Consider the following 19,295-nt stretch of genomic DNA (forward strand, 5'->3'; position numbering starts at 1 on the left):
CATTAAACAGACTTTAAAAAAATTGTTCTTCCCCTAAACTATGCTTAAATAGATGAGAAAAAAATTCTGCCATGAATATTTGTAGATTGACTATCCCTTAACAGTTCATATATTTTTACATGAATATCTTTCTTCCATTTAGAATAGAAAGTCAAAGACACTTTCAGCTTTCATAAAATCATACATTCACAATGCAGTGAATTGAATGCAGCTTTCATATATTTCAGTACTCCATATAGAATAACATATTTGAACTACCCAGTTCCATAATCTGAATCTTTTTAAAAATGTATTTTGAACTTAATTCTAAAGAGAAGGAAAATTTTTATTTACAAATACCAGAAAAAAGTTGGGCCTGGTAGTGGATAAAATAGACTCAGTTTTGATGTGCTCATGCAGTCAATAGGCTGCCTCCCCGACGTACATAAGGATACTATAGTTTCAATTGAGGGACTCCATGCTAAGGCACTCAGACAGCAGTGAACTGTGTATTTCATTTTAATTTCCAGAAACAACAATAAGCCTTTCTCCATCTAAAAACCTAAGAACATTTTATAACATATTAAATAAAAAAGTGGTAGATGCACATCCTATCTCCCCTACTTTGTGAATAACTGTAATTAAGAGATTTTGTAAATTGGGGTCACATATTAAAATGGGAATCTGTTACTATTGCTTGTAACTTTATTTTAATTTATTGCAAGAATGAAAACAAATACTGGCAGGGAAATCATCAAATGTATGAAGAAAATGTGCATAGAGCCTTAAATGTCACCTATTGTAGCTATGCTTAGATTTGTCCAACTGCCACAAAACTGTTCTTTTGGAAAACACTTGCAGTCATATTTTGCACTTCTGTTGACTTTAGCCTGCCCTGTAATAAAAAAGAAGGTAGTTCAAGATAATGCCAATACCGTAATTTCAGTTATTGCAATTTCATAAACAGACCTGAAATAAAACAAACCCCTAAACGAACAAAAAGCACAATCTTCCACTCCTCAAAAAACAAAAAAGTCCCAACACCCCAAGCCCCTTTGCTACAAGTTTTTTCCTCTCATATTTTGTTTCTTCTTCAAAGAGCTTGAAGTTGAATCCAGAAGGATCCCTCTCCACAAATGAATTTGCCCTGGCTATCAGAGAGCAATGTTTCACTAAGCCCTGCAGCACCACTCCTGCTCTGGTCCTGAGCCTAGAGGTGTTTCCCATGAGTGACTTGTCATGGGAGAAAATTGATGCAGAGTTATAGCAATTTGAAGGGGATTGAGGTGGATTGGATAAAGAGAACAGAGAAAAAGGGAGAAGGACAAGTTATATTCTCCTTCTTGGTCCTGAGAGACTTAGAAAACATAGCCCACATGTACAGCTCTAGATCGACACTTTCAGGGAGTCTGTGATTGAAGTTGATAGCTACATGTTGGATGCCACTTAATACACAAATAAACAATGTGTTTTAAAGGCTTCATGACCTCCCCCAGAGAAAACAAACTCCATACCCTGTGACAGGGTAGCAGTCAAATACATCTTCAAAAAAATGTGTGGGAACGACCCACACCATTCCTTAAGCCTTCTCCTCTGCGTGTGATAACAGGAGGAGGTGGTCTGGCTCTGTGGTTTTTACCTCATCCAGCATTCAGAATGATTCATTGAGCAAACACGGAAGATTTAAAAGGTAGGATAAAGGTTTTCTTACTTGGTGGTATTTGCTGTATGAAAATGTGGACGTTTACTCAGCTGGTTGTACTGGGGGAGATAACACCAGTCCGCCTGGAAAGTACCCATAGGCTCACATGACTGAACTGGAGGGATGGAAGACAAATGAGGGGTTTGGGTTTTATTGGAAACTACCCCAAGAAAAATGTCCATACTCTTTTTAGATTTTTTTTTTAAGTCACATATCTCCATTTATTTTGCTTTTCCTCTTATCACACCAAGATCCTGAGTTCTCCTAGGTGTATATGTGCAAAGGAAGAAGTGGAATAAAGGGGATAGAGAGGTAGAGACTTGTGGAGTTGATAAGCTTTGATGTTGTTCACCATCTTTTATACGACTTGTGGGCTTTACTTGAGAAGCTCCTAAAAGGTAAATTTACTCCTTGCTTATAAAAGCACCGGGGTTACCTGGCAGTGGCACCAATGCAGTGAGCTCCACGTGCTGCTCCAGACTGGCTTGGAGAAGTGGGGCTGCCCTGGAGGTGTAGGTACTGCCTGGAGGGCAGGTCTGCGAGGCTTCCCCGTGCAGCAGGTTACATCTATGTGCTACTGGGACCTGCCCCAGTTGCAGAAGGTGCACATCACAGGGCAGGTCCCACCTCAGCTAGCGGAGAAATGTCTACTCCCCACCACAGGCATGAAATTAGGTCAGAGTGACAGCCCCAGCTGAGACAGTCCTTGCTGTCCTTGCTCTGCTACAGTGGGTTGCAAAACCAAGAGTTTCAGTCTTCAGTGGAATACTAGGAGCAGCTCCTTCTTGCATGAAATGTGTAATGTCTCTTTTTAGCCGTGTGCTCTCAAGCTTGAGGTGCTTGTTCCAAACACTCTCATCTCCCACTGACTTCATTCCTCTGCGTTACTCCCACACTCCCCTCAGTAGGTGTGCAGTGCTGCGCCATTTATATGTCGCATACATTGTGTCTGAGAGAAGTTTAGCTTTTCTAATTAGGCATGGTGCTATTTTAAAAACCTTTTTTTAATAGCAAGTTGAAGGTGTAAATGCAAATTTGACACACATTTGTCAAAGGAAATAATAATAATAACAATAATAATGAAATACAAAGCAATTAATAGCTTTTATCAACTGATGTATCTATGTAACAGCAAAGTATAGGTTTTAGATGAGCCTGGAAAATGACCCTTGGTAAAGAGCTTGCTAAAAGGAATACCTTAGAGCTGTCCATCAGTTGCACAGACGCACACAAATCCTGAGCAGTGAGGCAATGTACTCTCTGTCTTCATGCATAATACATACAAAATAGGTGAAGTGGTATGTAAAGTGAATTTTAATTGGTTATAATTGTCATTTCATTTAGTAAAGTATTGTCTGGAGACCAGGATATCAATTAGCACTCTATGGACTCTGTTACTTATGAAAATATGCATATATAGACATGATGTGCTTTAGCAGCAGATATACTTTAATTAAGAAAGTGGTACAGTAAATTAAAGACCTTTAAAGTATTAATTAATTGGTGTATAGATCAGTTCTGAGTCTCAACTTGGTAAAGTTAGATCACGGTATTTGATTTAAATGAGATAGGAAGTAAATGTGCATTCTGTGTTGTAACTAGCTTTTTAAAGGTGTTCATTGCCGCAACCATGCTAGCTTAAAGATGAAATAAATATACTGCTTCCTAATGCAGCACTTAAGTTTTTATCATAAACTGGAGCTGCTTAAAGTTATCATTTTTTCATACTAAAATACCAACCAGAAGGGTTTTGTCAGGAATCTTTATCCTGGTCTTTGTATCTATGTCCTTCATATCCCCTGGCATTAACAAACACCCCAGCATTAATAAGCTAAAAAGAAGTGACTGATGTATTCGAGACTATTATTAAATTGTTGGTAACCAAGGCAGGTATGTTGGTTAGGTTTTTTTACCACCTTCTTCTTTTCCATGGGGGATGAAGAGGGACCTGTCCCTTTTTAACCACTTGCTCTGAATGACTTTTATACCCAATATAAGTGAGAAAAGAGGATGAATGTCACCTCTCTTCTCTTTCTCCTCCTGTCGATGCATACTCCTTCTTTTGATTGACAGCTACTAATAACCTTCCTGCCCTAAGTGCCATGGAGACACTTTATTAGGACAAACAGCCAAGGAAATCTAGGAATGAAGCCAAGCCTGCAGTGAGTTATTATCGGGCTTGTATTTATCTCAGCTTTGTAATTTTTTTCAGTGATATGCAAATCCTGAAATAGATCTTCTTCTGTTGAAGGACAGGTCCCTCTGTTAATTGATCCACTGAGATTCAGCCTAACCTCTTTTAGCTATCAGCCAGGGAAACAGGCTACATAAAAGAGTCTCAGTGCTGTATACAGTTCACATAAATTCACTGTGCATTCTACAAGGAAAACTTCTGCACAGAAAATGCATTTTTAGTCCTGAACATATTTTACATATCAGTGTTATCTGCATAACAGATCAAACTGATTTGTTTATTTGTTTATTAGATATGTATGAGGGTACACTCTTATAATCAAATGCGATTTTAGATGGAGCTTACTTTCTTTCTGAAATGATACACCACAAACATGTATTGTAAAAACACATTAAATGAAATTCAGACATAATGAAAATGCATTTGTTCAAAATCACCATTAAAAAAAAACGCTACATTACAGAAACACTTTATTACTGAGCAATTTGGCTGTTTGGGAACTAGCAACACAGGTGCATTTCCCACATGCCTTAAGATTCTGCAAACATTTTTTTGTTTCTGTGTAGAGATTTGCAGCGAACAGATAACATTGATTCAAATAGGTTTTTAATAGCATATTAATAACAGCAGGATGGACTTCTGTTTTGCCTTTCTACAGATATAAATCCATTTAGTAACCAATCTATTTGACAGAGAGTAGAACTGGTAACAAAGGAAAATATTCATGGAAACACCAATAATAATAATAATCATTACAATCATAGTAATATCAAAGAGTGCAGAATGAAAAGGGTACAGCACTAGAAGTGGCATTATTTTTAGATTTACATAGCATCTTTTGTGGGTTAGAGTCCTGAAGGTCTTCACCAATCCCCAAGTTAGTGGCATCAGTACAAGTATGGTTATTGCTGAGACGTGGAAGATAGCCGAAGAAAGGGTAAATTTGGAGCTGAGTTCAAACCCTGCTGAAGAGTGAACAAGCTTCAATAATGCTCACACAGTGTGGAACAGCTTTCATTCTGACACCTCGTCTAAACATGCTAACATGAAGTACGTGGGAAATCTATTACCAAAACCTTCCTGGTTTCTCAACCTGAGAGATAGAACAATGTGCAGTAATGAGGTGTGAGGCATGAAAGCCTGTGCTCTAATCCCAGTTCTGCCCGCCAAATTATGTCATGGCCTTGAGCAAGTCATTTCACCTCTACTACTTTAAAATGAGGATGATAAGCCTTACAAGGCTCAGTCTATGATTCTAACTCAGTATGTGTTTGTAAAATGATTCCAATATTTGAAATACTTATGCAGGTATGAATAATTTTGTGAGTACAACAATAGTACCTGGAGTGAGGAGCTCTTGAAGAGGTACCATTATTAGTGTTGGCATGGATGCAGGAGAATCTAAACTTCAACTTAAATTAGAACACAGACCTCTCCTAACACTGAACATTATAATTTCCATAGAAAAATTTCATGTCTTGTTCCTATGTCTCCAGTAAGATAACAGGAGAATTTAGAAAGGAATACTTTTACATGTTTGGGAATTGAGATCTAGAATTAATGTGAAACTGCAGCACTTTTGGACATGTTTGATTCCTACTAATTTTAGTCATGTTATGACCCATGCTTATAGCTGATGTATTTGGGGTTGATAGTGGTGGAGAATACCAAAAATCAAAATTTAACTTCTAAATTATTGGGTTGTTTTGTGGGTTTCATATGTGAGGTATCTTTGAACTTTAATGTGCTGTTGAACAACTAGTTTTTCTGAATGACGTAATTTATAGACAGATTTTACAAGCTGAGCTAAATTGTGCTCAAGTTCTTTATTCTTTCTATCTGTCCTCAAAGATTTTTCCATCAGTTGTTGTGTAGAAGTAAATTCACCAGGCAAACCTTTGGCCTGTAAAGCTCAGTTGCATGTAGCTCATATATCTGGTGGTGCCTTAGCAGTTCTACACAAAATATCTGTGTTACATTAATGGAAGGATTACAGCTTGAGAGATGTTAAATAATAGTGGACTGTGCAAATGACTACCAAACTGACATTGCTAGAGTTTACTCTTCTGTATTTTTCTGACTGAGGTAATTCCTGAGTAATGAAGATGTGAAATTAAATTATTGTTCAGCCCTCTTCAAATTTGTTCCTCTTTTTCTGCTCTGCAATTTCACCCTTCCTTTTCCTCTCTGGTCATTTGCCCACTGGTGTGTTAATAATTTGAAGGAAATGTCTAACAAGTGACATCAGGGGCTACCACTCTGCAGAGGAGTAAATGTATCAACAGGAGAATTTATAAGATTTAAAAGAAAGGGTAGAGGGGACTATTTCAGTAAAAATGTTCATGTGGCATTAATCACCAGGTATAAAGATTTAAGAAATTTTCACTTCAAGAAAAAAACAGAAGTCTCAAAAGTAGATTTTCAATCTACTGGTTTTGACAGAAAAATTAGCTCAAGAGAAGAGAGAACACAGCATTTCTGTGAAGAAGTGTGTTTTGAAAACAAACTTTTCTTTCTGTGATTTCTGTTGTGTTTGAGTGAAATTTATCCAGCTGAAATTAGCTATGTTTTTGTGCCTAAACCCAGAAATTTCACAGAATTTTTTGGAAGCAATTCTTTCTCAAGCATGAGATGACAGTAAAAGGCAAGCATCTCACATTCCAAAGAATTTATAATTTAACTGGAGGTTTTTGTACAGATACATGAGGACAAGTGAATAAGATTTCAACTATAAAAGGGTATGCGAGTAGAAAGTCAGCAGCTTACTATACAGAAGCATTATAGTGCATGTACTACAACAGCACTAAAAGGGTAATGTAGGAATGCATACTTTGTTACCTTAGATGATACAAAAACATGCAATTAATTGGTGGAGTTTACTAACCTGCTTCTCTGGGAAAGGTGATTTTCATATGGAATCCTTGAAAGAGAGAGTAGGGCTTATTCCTCTATTTCTCTTTTTAGTATTTGATTTGTTGTAAACTAGCTCACAAAATCGGATAGTTTTAAAGGACATACAGTAATTTTCTCCCTCCCTCCCTCTCTGTTTTGTATATAAAATGACCTTCGCTATATACATACATACACATATACATGCATTTATTTGTATATAAGCAGACATATTTGTGTAGACTATATTTACTAGCTTATTGCCAATATAAAATGGGAAACATATTCAATCTTTAATAATAGAGTGGAGTTTTCTTGAAAACAATTGGCAAGTCTCTCCTCACTTCTCTCACAATTAAGCCAGTGAAAAGTGTTTTGGGAACAGTTTCTTAAGCAGTGAATAAATGAAAGAATATTATGACAAAACTGTGCTGTCTTTAGAAACCTACTAATAAATAAGACATGATAATATTGATTAATTGGGTCAGTTAGAAGCTATAAGTATAACAATTTTTAGGAGAGATTAAAATCTGAAAAGTCCTTTTTTTTCTGGAAATGATAAGCCTCACTAATTTTACATTTATTTTAGTTGACACATAGAGAGCTGGGCAGGGATGCATCATAACACCATCTGAACAGGCCTGTAAAGGTAGTTTTATTCGTCTTGATTTCAAACCTAAGGCAGTGCTAAAAGGTAGCACAGTTTAATCCAACCAAAGCAAAACATAGTGTTTTTTTTGTTAGGTCTTTTTTTTTTTTTTTTCCTTTGTTACTGCCTTTTATTTTTTATCTACTTACAATAATCTGAGAACAAAGAAACTGATAAAAAAAAAGGGGGCTCTTTTAAAACCCAGGACATCAGAATAAGGCTAGTCAGCTTTCCTTAGTGGACAAAGTGAAAGAGAAATGTTCTATTCCTTAAAGTGCGAGGAAGTAAAGGTTTCTCAAAGTCAGGGTAATACAGCAGGTGACAGAGAGCACATAGCCTACAGGCACGTCTACAGGCCATTCACGTTCTCCTTACACTGGCTGTTAAAAGGATGTTTTATCCTGAGGCAAAGCTACACTGAAAGAGTTAAAAACCGCTTTAGAACATCATGTGTCATGTCTCAGCACTTCAGAAAAACTGCTGAAGTGTTGCAATACATATCATGCTTTTTCTTCATTTTGTTTATTTTATGTAAGAAATTGTGCTTAAGCTTGATCTAAAGCTTGATCAATCCTCAGCACTTTTCCTTGTTGTATTTAATTTTTTAGTATTATTTTCTTTTAGCACTTATATCAACAAACTGCAGACTAAACCAAATAAATTTAGTATCCCAAACTGAAAAACATTGAAAAATATTAAAATTGCCTTACAGATTAAGAATAACTTCAGACAGTTATCTAGTAGCTGAAGATTGGCATAGGTCCATGAAACCAATAGTACTACACTGATTTACTTCATTAGAGATGCTGTCAAAAGATATTTGGGGGCTAAAGAAAGAAAAAAATAAACCTAAAAAATAAGCATATAAGGCAAAACGAAAAAGACCAGAATTTTCACAAAATTTAGAATTTATAAAAAGATTATCTTGATTTGAAACAGCAGGGAAATTATAAGCATTAATGTTCCAACTACTGTAACTGGTAACAGTACTAAAAAAAAGAAAGTGAACAAAAGAGTCTTGTTTATATCAGGATAGTATGACCCAAGACCTTTCTCTGGCCTTTGAGAGCATCTCTGTATGAGGAGCTAGTCAGGAGTCCAACTGAAAGGACTGTGAGGAAACTGGCTACTGTTATAAAACATCTCTTGCAAATAGGCAGGAACAAGTTTTGGATCTAAAGTAAAATAGAATCTGTCAGAGGGGAAACTAAAAAAAAAAGATTTAGTCTCTGTTTGCACATAAATTTTACAATCTCATGCAAGATGGCAAAGAAAAAAAGCAGTGTTCTAACTGTCTGAATCTGGAAGCAAGCTAAGGGGGAGTTGTTCTTGCAAGAAAAAGGCAGCATGGAGTTTTGTCAATATTCACCATCCGAGAACAGAGGAAAGCAGGTTGCTAGTCCAAGATGGCGGGCTGTGTAGGAGAGTCAACCTGAAGTAACCTGAAGTTGTTTAGACCTGACCCCTGAACAAATTAGAATTCTTTCCAGGCTGAATGAGTGATTCCTGAGCCTAAAATTTTTTACTGATGTACTTCAGAACTTGTAGATTTGTATAGAAGGCACTATCACACATACTTGGCCAAATCATAGTGGTCAAGTCAAATCCTCCTGGGCAAAGACCCTCTCTAATTGTTACCTTATGGCTTTTGCCACACAGCTTTCAGCCTGCAGAGGAGAAAGGAGGAACATCTACCCAGCTGCATGGCCTTTGGAGCCACAAAATCACTCAGGGTAGAAAAGGCCTATAAGAGCATTGAGCTGAACTGGAAACCTATCAATGTGTGGGAGGTGCATTCACCAGAGGTTAGCTAATATTTTTGCTTTAGACCTTGTGGAGAGGTCTTCTAGTTGCCTATATACAGACAGAAAATGAGCAATAAAATGTTTGAAGGCAGTCTAACTTAGATAAATATTAGTGTATTTGCTGACACCACCAACACAGTTCATGTCAACTCTAAAAGCTCTGTTTAATGTGAACATCTGGCCCATTATGCAGATGTTAACGGGAGTGAAACCATCATGCATGTTCTGTTTAAACAGCCTACCGTGTCACCTAGTAACAGCATTTGACTCTTAATAGTGTGCTTTCAAGCTGACCCTTATCTCAGAACTTTTTCCCAGATATTAACAATCCCTTTGGCTTGTACAGTTCCCAAGAGTATCTCTTTTATATGGTATATATCTTGTTTAGTTTGAGTTTTTTCATTCTACACAGCAATCTTAAATTGCTTTCTCATCTGCTGCTGGACCCATCTTGTTCATCTCAGTAGCCAGAAACAACATAAACTGAAATAAAAGTGTGTTTCTATAGAAAAGTAGGAATCCCTCTGGCTAATCTGACATGTTTCATGTTGGATCATCCTAGCTTCTTACACTGAAACTGTCAGAAATTACAGTTACAGCTCAAATATATACAACTTCTCCTATGCTGGACCCCCTATCAAACCATGATTACTGTCATGACTTGGATGAGTAATAGAAAAGAGGAAGGGTTGTTGGGTTTTGTTACAAATAACATACCTGTCAGTGAAGTGAAAGGCATGCCACATCCAAAAATGTAATATATGACATGCTTTTCACTTCACCAGGAGGGATAGAAGAACAAATAAACTACATGTTTCAAATGTGTCATCTTCAACTCATAATTTGTCTAAGCAATTTCCTTGCTATTGTTTTCTACTAGGTGCTCCAATCAACAAAGAAATTGTATTTTAGTCTATTTACAAAATGCAATGTGTTGTCTGATGAGCAGTTCTCACTTTTGAAAAATACGAGTGAGTAAAAGCTGATATAAACAAATGCACCTCTTGTTAACAGACTCTACAATGAAGTCCAACCCTAAAGCTGAGCTCTGCAAATCTGCATGAGGAACCTTGAGTTTTTGAAGACTGAAGCATGGTTGGACGTTGCAAACGCTGCAGACAGCAGAAAAACATCTCTGGGTCTTCTGGTAAGAAATCTATGTTGTCTCAAGGGCTGCTACATGTACGGACAGTTTCTTCTCAACTCACCATCTCCCCTTATTTTCCACCTCAATTTTTATTCCCATATTCCTTAGCACAGTTTAGACTATTTTCTTTTAACTGCTGCTATAATTCTGTGAAAAGCAATTTGATCATCTTCAGTACCTTAGGTGTGTTACTAACTTCCACATAATATTCTGTACAATTGTGTTCATAATTGAATAATCTAGGTTTTACTTGCGGTGACAAGAAACAGAGGGTTTGTTTTTAAACCTCCCCAAAATACAAATGCTGCTGTGGATAGAGAGCCATGAGTCAGAAGCTGCAGAAGCCCAGTTCTTATCCCTGGTTTGTGTGTTCTCTTGGGTAACTGTCTTGCTGCTTGCTGCAGCATATTAATTATGAAAATGGTAGAGTACTTTGGAGTCAAAGGAAGTTAGAAAATGATCCGGAAATGTAGCAGCTCAATAATACCTCCATATTAAGTATTTCACACTGGATTCCATTATAAGCGTCATATTCAGTCCTATGGCTTTGCACAGGAACAAATTTAGTGATTACTGCCAGAGTACAAGGAAAAAAAATTCTGGCAAATATGCAGGCCATTTATCACAGCATACTCAAGGTATGGAAGACTAAAACAACTATATCACAACACTGGGCTAATTATTAGAAAAGGTTTTAAAAACAAAATGAAAAAAATCTGAATTTAAAAAAAATATTTTTGGAAGTATTATCCTTATAGGTAGCTTTTCCTAGATGATTACTTTGATCATCCATCAACCCAGACATGCTTTTTTTTATGCGGGAATTTATTAAACTCAGCACTATAGAAGTTCAACATGGGCTCTCTTTAAGCACATTACAAAGAACTAGGAACCCAAGATATGCAATTCATCTAATCCCAAGGCAGACATCTACAATAAGTCAGATGAGTCATCACACCCATCTCTAGTCTGGGTAGTCAGATCAATTCAACAGGGATTTCTGCCCCAAATGATTAACAGGTGAGAATATTTGGTGTACATGGCCATGGAGAACTGCCATGTTAATAGGGGCTTTCCTCATCACAGTGCAAATCAGCCTACAGTATAGATAATAACCTCTACATTTTTGTCCCTTCATCACTCTGCAGTTTCTATGCACCTGCACTTCAAGTGTCTAATCATCATTTACGGTCAAACATCCTCAGTGCAACAAGTACCAAGAGAACATTGTACATGGCAGGGAACTCCCAACAGGCAGCTAAAAGAGGAAGGAGCACATATGAGGTATAAGGAATCTGCTATCTTGGGAGCAATCAGTACTTGAAAGTCTGAAGTTACCAAATCTGCGTCTTTTATTGCCTTTCTTACACCCACAGGCCAGGAAATAACTAGTAGTGTTGGCAACACTCCTGAAAGCTTCTGGCTGACTAGTGATGATTTCAGTGTCTTAAGCATCATTTTCTGCTTAATGAGTGTCCACTTACTCTAGTCACACCTGGTAACCATGCAACAATGGCTGTATTCAGCCAGAGTGGATTAAATCTCTCTGCTTCAGACAAATACATGTTAGGCATTTCAGGTGGGATTCATATGCCCATCTGTAGCCATCTAGAGTGTACACAGACTCAATATGTAGCAACTCTATCCTCCTTCATCTATAAAGAGACTTTTAGTGCTTGATTTGTTATCCTAGAAAACCACCTGGATATGGGATAAATTGCCTTCATGTCATTGACAGTAAAAGGGGCTTGGATAGTCACTTTAGCTGGTGCCTGCAGCTGGCCACAAATCAGAGGCCAGAGTCAGAGAGGATGAATCCCACAGCAGAAATGCTGATGACCTCTCAAAAATCTTAGGAAGACAAAGGATTCCCATAGAAAATTATATTGCCCCTTGGAGCTATTTTCTCATTTAAAATGAAGTGCCACGTGCTGAAAAAAGTTATTTTTTTACCCTACTGTGTACAAACTTGGTCATTTTAATAAAATAACCTGATCAAGGTTATTAACCTGTGTAGCACATGTAAGTAGTGGTTAAAAAAGTTAGTTTAACCAAATAATCTCAAGTCAGAATGATCTAATGTTCATTGCATTTCTTCATAATTCTCAGTTTTTATGCTTTTCTCATTTGTACTATTTTTTCGTTTTATTTTGTCATTGTCTAGCTTGTATTTTCTCTTTTCCATGCAACAGAGAAGTTTCTCATTTACATGCTGACATCTGTGGGTTTGAATAGCACCTCTTAACATAAGTTATATGAATAAGATGTGCTGCATGATTTTTCAGTGTACCTTACTCAATAATTGGCCTCACATAACCTATCAGTTATTTAGAGCCTTGCCTTAAAAAGGGTCCTGAACAGCTAGTCACAATTTAAAAGCATATTATTCTGCCCTAAACACATCTATTCACAGTACCTTTCACAAGTTATTGGCCATTTTCTTTCCCTGAATTAGGGATTATAGAAGCTTTTGCAATGATAACTTTGTTCATAACTCAACCTCTTACTTGTTTATGCAATGAAGAATTATAATGAGCAGGTAGTTGTTTCAAAGGACTTATGACTTCACTAGCTGTACAAAGGGGATGACAAAGACAAGTCAAAAGGAAGGAAAACATTTACAACACAATGAGAAGGTAAATCAACTCACATTTGCTGCAAATATGTTGATGGGTTGATGGAAAATACAACTAATGTTCCCTTCTAGCTGTGAAGATAAAGTGCTTCTATTGGTCCTTTTTAAAGAATAATACAGAACTTGATGTGGTCTTCCTGATTACGTTGAAGAGCCCAAATTTTGTCTATCTTTGGGCAAATGTTAGAAGTTGGGAAAATAGTATAGGGAATTAACCTCATGAGAATTTCTCCTAGAGCTGCAGAAGTCTCCACCACAAGAAACTTACTTTGGAGATTGAAAAACTGTGCATACCATCTGCTAATTTACCTGGAGTTATGCATACCACAGTTTTGGATCCCAATTTATTAATGAAAGAGAGAGGAAACAGTATCAACTTTCTATGGGCATATCCAGGGTGGCAAATGAGGTGTGAAGCGATAGCCTACATTCTGGAAATCATCCCTGTCTGGTCAAAAATTGTGTTGGTTTTGCCATCAGAATATTTCTGAGATCTCTCAGCTGAAAAAAGCATGAGAAATTATAATGCACATTGATATGTTCTGGAGTTAATACTCAGTGTGCTTATTAATTTCATTCCACTTACTCCCTTGTGTTTGTGGGCTTTTTCATCCTGAGCTTTAGTAGAGTTCTTTGAGATCTGCAAAAGGAGCAAGAACTGCTAATTATTATTGTTACTGATGGAAGATTGCAATAAGCTTTAGCAGTTTTTGGATCAAGGCTGGAATTACTGAGTATACTTTAAGGGTTTTTTTTTCACTCTCTCTCAGTTTAGAAGTATAGGGATGCATACATAAACTCCAAAAAGGTATGAACTGAAGGCTGAGCAAAACTAGCAACTTCTGTTGTGTGTGTCTCATATCCTTGGCATTTTTTGTTTAGATGACCCTTGTGTGGTAGGATAAGAAAAAATAATATATGATTAATTTCTATTCTGAAGCCTTGTTTGAAAGGTGCTTTATTTGCATTAGCATTCATAATTACTTAATGACAAATCAGATATGGTTCATTGCTAGTAAGTGTAGAAACATGTTGTCTGAAGGATGTAGTTTAATTAGTATACTCCTAAAACATGTCCCTCATGACCATTGGATGTAATCATTATTTTATGTATTTAACTGTGAAATGTATGTTTACTCAGCAGGCTAGAACCCAACCTTTTTTTTTTTTTTCCCCAAAGCTATTTAATGCAATACATTTAGACTTTAAGGAAACCCACAAAATTTCCTCAACAGCAGGTACCAAATAAACAAAAAAAAAATTAGAACAAATATTATTGTAATGAAGCTGATATATTTTTTTAAAAAATATAACCCACATAATATTGCATCCATAAAACATAGCAGGAGGAATAAATATGCAGGGAAGCTCATTTTAATTCCTCACTTAATAACTTAGATGGAGGAGATGCACAGTCTACTAGATCAATGAGACAATTTGGGCATTCTTTTATTGTTGATTAGTGAATGTGAAAATGACCTCATTTCAAGGGCATCAAGTGATTTCTTTTTCTCTGCAGTGGTATAACACAAACAAATACTGTAAACTTTTTCTACCCAGGCTTCTGTACATGCACTTTCCCTCTGTGACACACAGTGACATCAATCAAAAATCATCAGGATTTTGGGAAGAGCTCTCTAAAAATTATACAGACTCTTTAACAATAATCTCATTTTTCCTTAAGACTTCCCCTGGAAAAGGGAGACTTTGTTCATTTAACGTTTCCACTGGTCTGCAGGGAAGCTGTTAGGGAGTCAGGTGTTACTCAAGCTGGAATCAGTCTCACTTTCACCTGCAAAGAGGCTACAGTTAAAAGAGAGAATAATTTTCCTCCACTCCCATGCAATGAATATTTCTAGAATATTCATATTACTATAATATAAGGATTTTAGCATACAACTATTCATATTTTAAAATACTTATTGCCTAATACACTTTCTACTTTATTATTTCTGCTTCTGATTATTCATTGATTTGAGGCTAGGACTGGTGACTTAAGAGATAGGAGCCTTTTGCCCCTATAAGTACCATTAGGTTCTAAAGTCCTTTGCATTTATTAGGGTTTGCCTGTAAGACTAGGCACGGACTGTAACAGGGCTAAGGGTGTCTCTGTGCTTCTGCTACTCCAGCTTCCCAACTCCAGCACTCACAGTATCTGGCAGTGAGTGCAATGCCTGCAGTAATATTCACACTGTTATTATCACTTGCCTGGGGAAAGCATGGGTGCTAGGCAGGGGTGAGAAGCAACAGCTTTCTACCTGAACACCTCCCATAGCTGGAATACCTGTGCGCCCCTTGACAACTCATGGGATATGAAAAAAGGAGAAACACGGCTCCTGTCTTTTGAGGATTGTCACTGGGTCAGGGGCTGCCCTTGGTACTATGAAGAGCAGCTCATGGCATTACATTAAGAAGCAAGTACTAAATGAGCCCATTAAGTTTGGGTGGTAATGAAGAACACAGGAAACTTTTGAAGCAATAATGCTGTAAACATGACAGGATGTTTAAATACTTCCTTGGTCCATGTGTTGACTTGCTTCTCTAGGGTTTGCTGGAGGATGCTGAATGCTCTTCTTCCCTGTTCTCCATGCAGGCCCTGCACTTACCTGTGTTCTCCCAGAGGATATAGTTGCTCTCCCAGACCATACGAGTAATTTAGACCAAAGAAGGAATACATATGTTTTCTAATGCCAGCAAAAAACAAATATGATAAATCAAATATAAATTAAAACTAATTTAAGAATTCCTTCCAATTCACTCCAACTGAAAAACGTAAAGCACAGCCATAATCCAAAATAAAAGGTGGTCTGTTTTTTTCTTTTCCTTTGTAATGTTCAGGAAATGTGTCCTTTTGCTTTGCTTTTTAAAATATGTACCTGAAGTACTCTAGCAAAAAAGGGAATCTTAAACAAAACCTCCACAAAGAAAATTCTGTTGGGAAAGACACCAGGGCATTTTCTGAAGGACATTTCTTTTTATGATGAAAACAAAATTTAAAATGCAAGAAAGAGCATTTCCCTAACTGAAAAACAGATTGAATAGCTGAAGCAGGGGTGTGTGGATGAAGACTGTAGCTAGGAATGTACAGAGAGCCTGTTGAAGGGGTGGAGGGCAGGTGGTACAGATTGGCAAGACTGTTGGATGTGGGCTGGTAGAAATGTGTATTGGGAGTAGTCATGAGGGAGACAAGAAGTGTTCCTCGCACCAGAAAAAACTTTTTGAGGTACAAGATGAATATCATGAAGATTCAGAGAAATATTTTGCCATAAAACTTTGTGGTTTTGTCTCAGTACTCAGGACATTTTCATATTCATTCATTCATTTTTTCTTTTTCCTTTCAGCTTACTAAAATAAAATCAAAAAAGTAAACTTTAACAAGTCCTCTTTTTTCTTAGGAGAAAAATTAGGAGAAAAAAATAGAAATGTGCTGAAAGGCGCCTAACCTTGTGCCTTTCTTTTGTTCCTGCATGCTTTTTGGGGTTTTTTAAATTCTGAAATAGAGGAGTAGAGATCATCCCACACAACAGTAAATGTACATTGAAGCTTAAATGATTCTGTATGTCATTTGAGTTCAACAAGTCCAAATCCTCAATGACAAAGCATCAGCTGCCTTGCCATAGAAAATTGCCTGTTGTTGGAACTGCAGGTTGCTTTTTGTTATTTAAAGAAAAAAACATTTTGTGTCTGAACTTCTCATATGTCACTAACAATAAGTGAAATATTTTAAAGACAACAACTAAAATCAAATTAACAAATAGCACAGCTTTGTGCTACTCATGCATTCACAGCAAAGAATAGTAAAAGGCATATTTCTAACAAATAAAAATTGAGAACGCAGTATTAATACTGCATTATCTGTTTGGAATGATATGATTGTATTGAAGAAAACAAACTAATTTAGATCAAGAACTGTATTTAATATTATGCTGAATAGTAAATAGAAAATTTCTAAGACAAGTTACTGGACAATAAAGGCATGACATAAATTGTAAATTTTTTATCAATATTGATGGATGCTGAACGTCCTGTCAAATTAACCCAAAGCTGTCATATGACTGATAATATTTGCAAAAGAAACTAATGTAATTATAGTCAGTCCATCTTTTATTGAATGAAAACCTCAAATCCTCCATAATCTATCAATAGGATATTCTGTTTAGCTTCATGAGAGCTGCCTGTTCTAAAGATTATCTCCCTGAAATTGAAAATTACACACAAACTTCACAGATTTTATCCTCTGTCAACACTGAAAGATAGCAAGGCCATCTGTTGTAGAAAATGGATGTGGCTCTTGGCTGCCAGCGATGGTCCTGACAATGGCATGCAATGACATGGACTTCAGGAACATAAAGGAATTGCATTATTTTTCTACTTCTGCTGAAGACAATCAGCAGAATGCAAAAACGACAAGAAATAAGAGATTTAGGGTTGTCTCACCTTGGCTGGTAGCCAATAGCAGATCCAACAGGAAAATTCAGCAAATGATACTTCTGCTCCTAAATCTTCATGCATACAGCAGCTTGTGGTGGGGGCATCTCCTGTCTGAGAGATTGCACTTGCCACCTGTATTGAATGGCTCCAGACAGCCTTTTCCACCATTAAATTAAATTCTATTTGTATCCTTTTGATGTTATCACCTGTAACACAAGTAGCATTACACACTACCTGTTCGTTGTTGTGGCCACCTCAGGCAAGGGGTTTCCACCCATTCATGTTGTTTCCAGTCCATCAAGAAATCCAGCCAGGTAATTATCTATAGAGTGTTGTGGGATCCCAGATGGGATCCAGTGCCTTTTAGGATTGTTTTTCTTTAAAATCAGGGATTTAGGTGGAAAACATGAAGGGAAGGCCTTTGTAGTTGTACAGTTCCTAGTAAAATGATAGCAAGTAGCATAAGCATTCTCTGGCCCTGATAACACTCTCCTCTGGTTTGCAAGAGCTCATATCGCTTACCAACTTGTTCTACCCACTTCCACTGCAGATGCTATTTTTATTAACATAATTGCTTTATCTTTTCTGAAACTTTCCAAGCAGCCCTCAATTATTATTCAATAATAACATACAGTGGTCGGTTCAACAGGCTAATTATAAGATGCAATGCCATAAAAAGTATTTCATTTTTTCACTTCTACATTTGTTGCCTCTTCTTTTCACTCAATGCCCTCTGTGTCTTAGTGTAAAACAGAGTAGTGAGGACTACTCTCTGCTTTTCTCTGTACCACTCATTATTATATATGTCATCTCCTATTCTTTTTGCTTCACACTAAATAATCTTTTCAATTTCTTTTCATATGAATACTCCCTATCCAACTAATATGTATTTTCTGCCCTTTTTCAGACCTTTCTTCTTCTACTGTATCGTTCTGAAATGTGACTGAAACCCAGTAGAGTATTCAACATGAGTATGAAACCTCCATTTATAGAATGACATTATAATAATTCCTGTATTAGTCTCCATCTCCTTTTAATATAGCCTAATATCTGAGAACCTTATCAAAAATGAAATGTGAAGCAATTAAATCTACAATATGTAAATCTGAACCTGACAGGCCTATAAGTAAGATATCCGTTATGTAGAAAAAATAAAACTCACTCTGAATTAAGGGAACAAACAAAAGATGATGCGTAGGGAGTATTAAAGAGGATTAATAACAAGAAATGGCTGTAAGACCTTCATCACAAAATCCATGAGCTAAATTCTGCTCCCCATTACAACCTCAATGGATACTATGAACATTAGTAACCTGCAATTATATTGTATAAAGGCTGCTGAGTTGCATTGTAATTAACATCCTTTAGGGTGACCACAGTAATTTTAAATGTTATCGTTGAATATACAAATGAAAGTGGAAGGTGTTGAATATTCTATAGCAAAGTTGAAGCGGATGTCAGTTTTATATATATTTCTTTTTCATATCACATTGTGATAAGCAGGCACCCACAGAAGAATTTCTCCCTCACAGAAGTGTGGTGAACCAAAACTTGAAAACTGTCTAAATTTTTTTTAATCTTGTCCAGATTTATTAAATAACACCAGCTATGGATTTTGAAATTAAGATGGCAGTGATAAAAACTGTTATAAATACAGAAGTAACCCCTTCTTGCACTATTGAAGTGGGACATATCTTCCCTCAATACCGATGTCTTGTGCTGTCTGCTGGCAGGGGTTACCAGAAGAGTCACTGGAATGGATTTAGAGAAGAAAGATTGTAGTTGTTGACCTATACTACCTTTCCTCTCTATTCATGATTCATGATTCTGGACAAAATTCCTGCTGATGGTTTGGAGACAGCAG

The sequence above is a fragment of the Taeniopygia guttata genome, chromosome 1, assembly GCF_048771995.1.
Source record: "Taeniopygia guttata chromosome 1, bTaeGut7.mat, whole genome shotgun sequence".
Classification (NCBI taxonomy): domain Eukaryota; kingdom Metazoa; phylum Chordata; class Aves; order Passeriformes; family Estrildidae; genus Taeniopygia; species Taeniopygia guttata.